Genomic DNA, 8767 nt, shown 5'->3' with positions numbered 1-8767 from the left:
GTAGGAGGGGATGGATGGTATTAAAGGCGCTTGAGAAATCAAATAATATTATTCTTATTGTGCTGCTACCCTTGTCCAGATGAGAGTAAGCCCTGTGTTTGCGTGGTACGCCTTTGCCTGGTACGCAAACTTCAGTGGATCCTGCGCGTGTTGGACCTGGGGTCTGAGGAGATGGAGCAGCAGCCGTTTAAAGGTATTCATAATGTGGGATGTTAGAGCAATTAGTTTGAAGTCGCCTGGCTCACGGGTTTTCTTTTGTTAGGGACAAACTCTTCCAGAGGAACTTTCCCAAGCTGCAAGCTCATGTTGTAGACATGCTGAAGCGGCTCCTCCTGCTCAGCTCAGCAGGCCTTTAGCATCCTAAGACACACCTTGTCTCGGCCCGCTGCCTTCCTGGGGCATAGTCTTTTCAGCACTTTCCTCACCTGGTCCCTGGTAATAGTGGGGAATAGGGGGTTGAATTGTCTGGGGGAGGTGTTTTGCTTTTCCTGGTAGTGGTATTGGTGGAGGTGAGTGTGGGGGTGTGTAGAGAGGCGCTTGAGGGGCATACACTAGCTACAGCGACAAGACAGTCAAACCTGTTAAAAAACACGTTGAGCTGGTTTGCTCTCGAAGGGTCCCCATCTCCTGTATTTTTGTCTATCTTCTTACAGCCTGTGATGCCCTCCCAGACCTCCCTCATGTTGTTGTTATGGAGCTTTTGCCCTACCATTCTTCTGTAAATGCCACTGCATGCGCTGGTTTCCCTCCTTGAACACCCTCTTTTTCTTGTTAAGGATCTCCTTGATATTACTGTTATTCCAGGGCTTATTGTTCGGAAAGCAGCGCACAGTTATTGGGGGAACCAAAGTGTCCATGCAGAAGTTAATGTAGTCAGTTGTGTAGTATATGACCCCCTCAATATCCTCACCATGTGGCTCTTATAAGGCACTTTTGTCAGCAGACTCAAAACAGTTTCTGAGAGCCTCCGCTGCATTAGGAGACCACTTCCTGAACGTATGTGTGGTTACTGGTTGTCTTTGGATATTTGGCTTGTACTGTGGCTTAAGAAGGACCAAGTTGTGATCAGACTTCCCCTGAGGTTGTAGAGGGTGGCAGTGTAATCGTTCTGAACATTTGCATAAGGAAGGTCTATTTTTCTGTTCTTCCTAGTGGGACAGCTTACAAATTGGTGAACGACTGAGTCCATGATTTAAGTCTCCTAAAATGACAATGAAAGCATCAGGGTTTGTGTTTGTAATCTCGTGGGATTGGATTGGACGACATCACACGCGGTCTCAGTGTGCGCTCGCGGAGGGATGTAAACACAAACAACAATGGCGTGGGAGAACTCTCTGGGAAGGTACAGTAGTATGGTCGGACACCTACCGCCAGCAGCTCGATGTCCTTATTGCACATTGCCTCCTTCACAGTAACAAGTTTCTGGTGGCATCGCCTGGTGTTAATAAACAGCGTGAGTCCTCCTTAGTGTCTCTGTCTGCTCTCACTGTTGTGAAGTCCAGTAGCTCCACGTTAGCGTCCGGTGTGTTTTGTACCATTTCTCTATGAGGCACATTAAACTGCACTCTCTAAATGTCCGGTCATTTCTCACAACGTCAGAAAGCTACCCTTTCATCCACCGGGTCAAACTCCAACGTGCAGGCTCTGAGCCACGGGGCAACAAGTATTGCCACCCCCACACGTGGCCTCTCACTGCTGGGAACGACAGAGTGGAAGAGAATCCAGCCCTTATCAAGAGAACTGGTTCCAGAGTCCTTGCTGTGCGTCGAAGTGAGTCCGACTAGATCCAGCCGGTACTTCTCTTCCTCGCACACCAGCTCATACTCTTTTAGCTCCAGCGAGGTCACGTTCCACATCCCAAGAGCTAGCTTCTGTAGCCGATGATCGGACCGCCAAGGGCCCTGCCTTAGGCTTCCGCCCAGGTCACAGTGCACCCGACTTCTATGCCCCGTCCTATGGGTGGTGAGCCCAATGGAGGGGGGACCTATGTTGTCTCTTCGGGTTGTGCCCGGCCGGGCACCATGGGGGCTGGCCCGGCCACCAGGCACTCCAAAGGGAGGGCCCGGTGACCCGCGTTCGGGCGAGGGAAACCTTGGTCCTCGATTTTTTTTTACTCACAGAAGTCTTTGAAGTGCTCTTTGTCCGGTCCCTCACCTAGGACCTGTTTATCATGGGAGACCCTACCAGGGCTTTGAAGCCCCAGACAACATAGCCCCTAGGATCATTGGGACATTCAAACTCCTCCTCCACGGTGAGGTAGCAGCTCAAGGTGGAGATACTTTGTCACAACCTGGGTAATTCCTTTGAGTTAGAACTGGCCTTCCATGTGCTGAATCTTTGGGCGTCAATTGTTCTGCAAAAACTTGGTAAACTTGACAGTTGCATTAGCTTTGTCGTTTTGTGCTAACAACATTTTGTGTTGTTAGCATTGTCAATTTCACTTGCTCACATCAAGGTCCACCAACGTCATGTGGACCAGTGTTATTGATATCGAAGATAAAGTGCATCATTGAATCAACTACTTGGCATCGCCCAGACAGTTGCTGAGTCCCATTGAGTTATTGGTGAGGCAGGCGTTGAGGATAAAGTGCATCAAAAAGTTGAAAAATAGCACCAACTTGCCTCCCTATTGTTACCGTCACCCTTAACGGAAGTTGCAACTTTATAGATTGCCATAATAAATGAGACAAATAATGCATGCATTATAATACATAAAATAGACTTGATTCAACACTCAATTTTGTCGAAAATTTAAAGAATATGCTTGCAAAAAAAAAAAATCTATGTAATGTATGTGATGCAAAACTTTAAGCCCGGTGTAGCGAGGGACGACTGGTTATAGTAGTGTCAGCTGTTGCTTGCCCGTTTAAAGAGCAACTTCCTCAAAGCAAAGCTGAAGTACCATTGACTATGTCCTGTTGGCTTAAGGTTGCCACAACAGTAATGTGCAATATTTCACTGTATATGGCCCTTCATGAGTGTGTGAATGTGAGTCTGTCCATTTGTGTGTGCCCTGCTATGAGGTGGTGACTTGTCCAAGGTGTACCATGACTTAAACTTATTACAACCACAATACTATCAATAACACCAAGTCAATCTATCAATTTTTTTGGCTGCACATTACAGCTAGAGTTGTAGGCCGTCCGGTTGAGGATGATCACCAGTCAAACAGGTTTACTGTGAATCGGGCAACCCGCTCCTGCTGAACAAAAGTCAACTATTTGAATCACAATACCATCAAAGCCCCAAGTTAAAAGGTTCGGTGTGGTATAGCCAGGCATCTGGCAGTCTTATGGCATCATGTCTTGGCATAATCAATCATTTAGGGGCTGATTTACCATGACCCAAATACCTTGCGCTAAACAGCAGATGCAGTCTATAAAATAGCGTGTACTATTAGTGGATGTTTTGTGTGTGTGATCAACCAAGACTGCGTGTACAAATGAAAAGTGGGGCTAATTTGAATGAGGATTTTGCGTGTAGTATACCGGGCATCATCACGGAGACACTTCATCATTTACTGCACATCCATGGTATCATGCTCCTATCTGTGTCATTTTGCTATGTTTTCAAAAAAGCCAGAAACATGTACCACTTTTTATGGGCAGTTTAGAGGCAGTTTTGCAGTGTATCTACAATCCAAAACTTTTTTTCTTTTCTTTTTTTTACAGCTGAAAGTGCATGAGAAGGAACATGCTCTAGACGCAAAAAATGCATACTTCAAGAAGTATTTATCATATATGTTAGCAATATAAATTATATGGGGCGGCGTGGCGAAGTTGGTAGAGTGGCCGGGCCAGCAATCGGAGGGTTGCTGGTTACTGGGGTTCAATCCCCACCTTCTACCATCCTAGTCACGTCCGTTGTGTCCTTGGGCAAGACACTTCACCCTTGCTCCTGATGGCTGCTGGTTAGCGCCTTCCATGGCAGCTCCTGCCATCAGTGTGTGAATGTGTGTGTGAATGGGTGAATGTGGAAATACTGTCAAAGCGCTTTGAGTACCTTGAAGGTAGAAAAGCGCTATACAAGTATAACCCATTTACCCATTTATTTATATGTGAAAAACGACCGTCATTTAAAAAAAAAAAGAATTAAATGAGACCAAAACGCATCAATTGAATTCATTACAACCAGACCCTTGAATCAGCTACGTATTTATAAAAAGATGTGGCTGAATAGATGATATATGTCTAATATACATATTTCTGACCGTCCAAAATGTTTAAACGTACACACAGGGCAAATGATTCTCTGTCCGTTGTGTATCTTTGGAGCGCGAGTGTTCCTCTCTCACAGCTGTGTGTGAAACTGTCAGTTTGCGTGTCCTTTTCAGGCCAGCAAGGCCTTCTCTGCTGGCCTAACATAACCAGAAATCATGATCATAGGTAAAGACAAAAGTAATTTTTAATTTACTTTCCCTAAATATCTAAAAGTATTCATATTCTCTTCATGTCCTTCCAGTGCTGTTGTTTTTAGGTAAGAGTTTTTATCCAATCTGAATCCAGTTAACATATGTTGCCATGCTGTACGACAGGGGTCCCCAAACTACGGCCCGCGGGCCGGATACGGCCCCCCAGCGTCCAAAATCCGGCCCGCGGGAAGTCCCAAGTTAAAAAAAATAAATAAATAAAAATATATATATATTTTTTTAAATTTAATTTTATTTTTTTTAAATTATTTGTCCTTACTAGTCCTTTTTCTACCGTCTCCTAGCCACTCAGGCAAATCATATTGTCTAAAAATGCATTTTACCATCGATAACGTGACATGCAGCAAGTGCGCTCTTAAAGTCAATTAGTGCGCGAGGAATATATATGTATGAATACATACATATATATATATATATATATATATATATATAGAGTTAGAGTTAGAGTTAGAGTTTGAGTTTATTTCAAACATGCAAGCATACAACATGATACATCACAATTTCCAGTTTCTCTTTTCAACATGTTCGAAAAGGAGTAGGAAGAAGCAGAGCTTATTTAATCCTACCCCATTTCTTTACATAACAGTTGCTGAACCTTTTTTATTCACTTCCTGTTCTCAATTTATTCACAATAAACTCCATATGTAATCACAATAAAAATAAATCAATAAATAATAGTAAGAATTTAATAATAAAAATTGGTGAAGAAAGTCATATTTCATATGATGAGATAAGTAAGATTACTTTAAGAATGAATGAATGAATGGATGAAATAAATTGAAAATGTTTGTCATGGTTCTTATTCTTTGTACTTTGTAAACACTTTAAGTTTGAAGAGTTTCTTGAAGTGGATCATATTAGTACATTGTTTGATTGCTTTGCTTAATCCATTCCATAATTTAATTCCACATACTGATATACTGAAGGTCTTAAGTGTTGTACGTGCGTACAAATGTTTTAAATTACATTTTTCTCTAAGATTATATTTCTCCTCTTTTGTTGAGAAGAATTGTTGTATATTCTTGGGTAGCAGGTTATAGTTTGCTTTGTGCATAATTTTAGCTGTTTGCAAATTCACTATGTCATGGAATTTCAGTATCTTTGATTCAATAAATAAAGGATTTGTATGTTCTCTATATCCAACATTATGTATTATTCTAACTGATCTTTTTTGTAACACCGTTAATGAATGAAGTGTACTTTTGTAATTATTTCCCCATATTTCTACACAGTAGCTCAGATATGGTAACACTAGTGAGCAGTATAGACTATGAAGTGATTTTTTGTCTAGAACATGTTTTGCTTTATTCATTATTGACGTGTTTCTTGCTACTTTATGTTGTATATTTTTTACGTGAGATTTCCAGTTCAATTTATCATCAATCATTATACCTAGAAATTTGGTTTCATTTACTCTTTCAATTTCTATTCCGTCTATTTGTATTTGTGTTTGACTTTCTCTTCTACTATTACCAAATAGCATTATTTTAGTTTTACTAAGATTCAACGATAGTCTGTTTTTGTCAAACCATCTTTTTAATTTGTTAATTTCTTCTGTTATTATTTGTATTATCTCCTGTGTGTTCTCTCCTGAACAAAACGCTGTTGTATCATCCGCAAATAATACTAACTTTAAATCTTTTGTAACTTTACAAATGTCATTTATATAGAGATTGAATAATTTAGGTCCTAGTATTGATCCCTGAGGTACACCACAGGATATATTTAGTGTTGTAGACGTGTGTTCGCCTAGCTTCACGTATTGTTTCCTGTTCGTTAGATAACTTCTTATCCAGTTTAAGACTAACCCTCTGATGCCATATCGTTCTAGTTTTTTGATTAAAATATTGTGATTAATTGTGTCAAATGCTTTAGTTAGATCCATAAAAACTGCCGCTGCACATTTTTTACTGTCTATTGCATTGGTAATTTATTCTGTAATTTCAATTAAAGCCATTGAAGTTGAGACATTAGCTCTGTATCCATATTGGTTCTCTTCGAGTATTCTATTTTTATTTATGAAACTCTCTAATCTGTTATTAAACAGTTTTTCAATGATTTTAGAAAATTGTGGAAGTAAAGAAACAGGTCTATAATTTGTAAATTGATGTTTATCTCCAGTCTTATAAATTGGTGCAACTTTAGCTATTTTCATTTTGTTTGGGAATGTACATGTTTGAAATGATAGGTTACTAATATACATTAATGGTCCTGAGATCTCTTCTATAACCTTTTTTATCGTATCCATATCAATTCCATTACAATCAGTTGAAGTCTTAGATTTACATTTTTTCACGATTGTAACTATTTCCTCCTGTGTCACATTACTGAGGAACATGGAGTTGGGATTTCGCTCTATGGTATCATTATAGTCCTCCATTGAAACTGGGTCTGGAATCCTTTCTTCCAATTTTGGTCCAATATTTACAAAATAATTATTGAAGCTTTCAACTACTTCCTTTATGTTGTCATTGTTTTTATTTCCGTCTAAAAAGTATTGAGGGTAGTCCCTCTTAGTGCCATTTTTAATAATGCTATTGAGGATGCCCCATGTTGCTCTCATATTATTTTTGTTCCTGTCCAATAATTCACTGTAATATTCTTTTCTACATGATCGTAGTATTTCTGTTAACTTGTTTTTATACTTTTTGTACTTAATTTCTGCCTCTATAATTCTTTGTGCTATAAATTCTCTATATAGTGTATTCTTCTTCTTACAAGCATTTTTTAATCCTTTTGTCATCCATGGTTGGTTATTCTTTCTCTGTTTATTACTAAGTTGTATCCATGGACAATGTTTGTCATAAAGTATTATGAATTTCTTTAAGAAATGTTCATATGCTTCATCAACCTCTTTTTCATTGTACACATTGTCCCAATCTTGCTTTTGTAGCTCAATTTTGAAAGCAGTCATCCTCTTCTCTGTGCACAGTCTTCGAAATGTCCTTTTGTCTTCCATTTTCTTCTTGTAGTGTCCATCATATATTGTAAAAACTGGCAGATGACCACTAACGTCGGTAATAAGTAGACCACTTGTAGTGTTATTGTCAAACTCATTGGTAAAAATATTATCAATAAGCGTGGCACAGTGTGCTGTGATTCTACTTGGCTTTGTGATTTTTGGATATAAACTGATGCTGTACATTGTATCAATGAAGTCATCAATATACTTTTGCTTGTTAGGGTTCAATAAGTCAATATTAAAGTCACCACATAAGAACTTTATTCTTTGACCATTATCCATGTAAGTAGCCTTGATCCATTCTTCAAATGTTTCTATACTTGACTTAGGTGATCTATATATACAACTGATGAAAATGTTTTTGCTTTTTTCCTGACATATTTCAATGGTTATACATTCTAAGATATTATCTATGGCAAATGACATGTTTTTTACCACTTTGTAGTTCAGGTTCTTCATCACGTACACAGCTACTCCTCCTCCATTTTTGTTGGTTCTGTTGATGTAGTTTAGTTCATATCCCTCCAGATCAAAATCTATTCCTTTTTTATCATCAATCCATGTTTCTGTAACAGCAATCACTTTGAATGGTTCGTTGATGTGTTCCAAAAAGTTCTTAATGTTGTTGTAGTTTGCATACAAGCTTCTGCTATTAAAATTAATAATTGACAATTTGTTATCGCATGTAATGTTGCTATTATATTGATCATCTGTATAATAAAAACAATTATTACTGATGTGGGAGAAAAAATTTGTATCTGGATCTATATCATTTTCCAAATCCTGGTTTTTGTAATCTTTGTTGCAGAAATTTTTTAGTTCCATATTTTCTTGTTCAACAATCTTTGATGTTGTTTCAATAATCTCAATAAGTGTAGGTGAATGCAATCCTGAATGTAGGTCCTCTTGTTTAGTCGTCCCTTGGAACATAGTAGTGTCGATGCTGGGTGTTTGTTTTCTGTCAGAGTCCATTAGCATCGTTGTTTTGGTAGCTGTGTAAACTTTAAAAATTGTCCAGGTCCTTGATGTCATGGACAACAATTACTCTTGCTTCTGGACCTCCATTCAGCTTGATGTAGATTTTACAGTTGGCGCTCCAAGTTCCCTGGATTTTTCCCTGCCTTCTCAAGTCGCGTGCTTTCTTGGCGATTCCAGCATTGCGTTTTGTGAGATGCTCATTCATGTACACATTTGCTCCCTTCAGCTTCTTTCCCTGTCTCAGCAATGCCATTTTAGATTTTCTGTTTACGAGTTTCACGAGCACGACTGGAGTGGCGTTGTTGTTTCTTCCGTTCAGTGGGATGCATGTTTCGATGGTATTAATGTCAATTTCAATTTCCTTTGATTGCAGAAAGTTGACCACTTGCTGTTCTGCT

This window comes from Entelurus aequoreus, linkage group LG02, assembly GCF_033978785.1.
Source record: "Entelurus aequoreus isolate RoL-2023_Sb linkage group LG02, RoL_Eaeq_v1.1, whole genome shotgun sequence".
Classification (NCBI taxonomy): Eukaryota; Metazoa; Chordata; class Actinopteri; order Syngnathiformes; family Syngnathidae; genus Entelurus; species Entelurus aequoreus.
The sequence above is the reverse complement of the archived record's forward strand: the minus strand, read 5'-3'. Positions refer to the sequence as shown.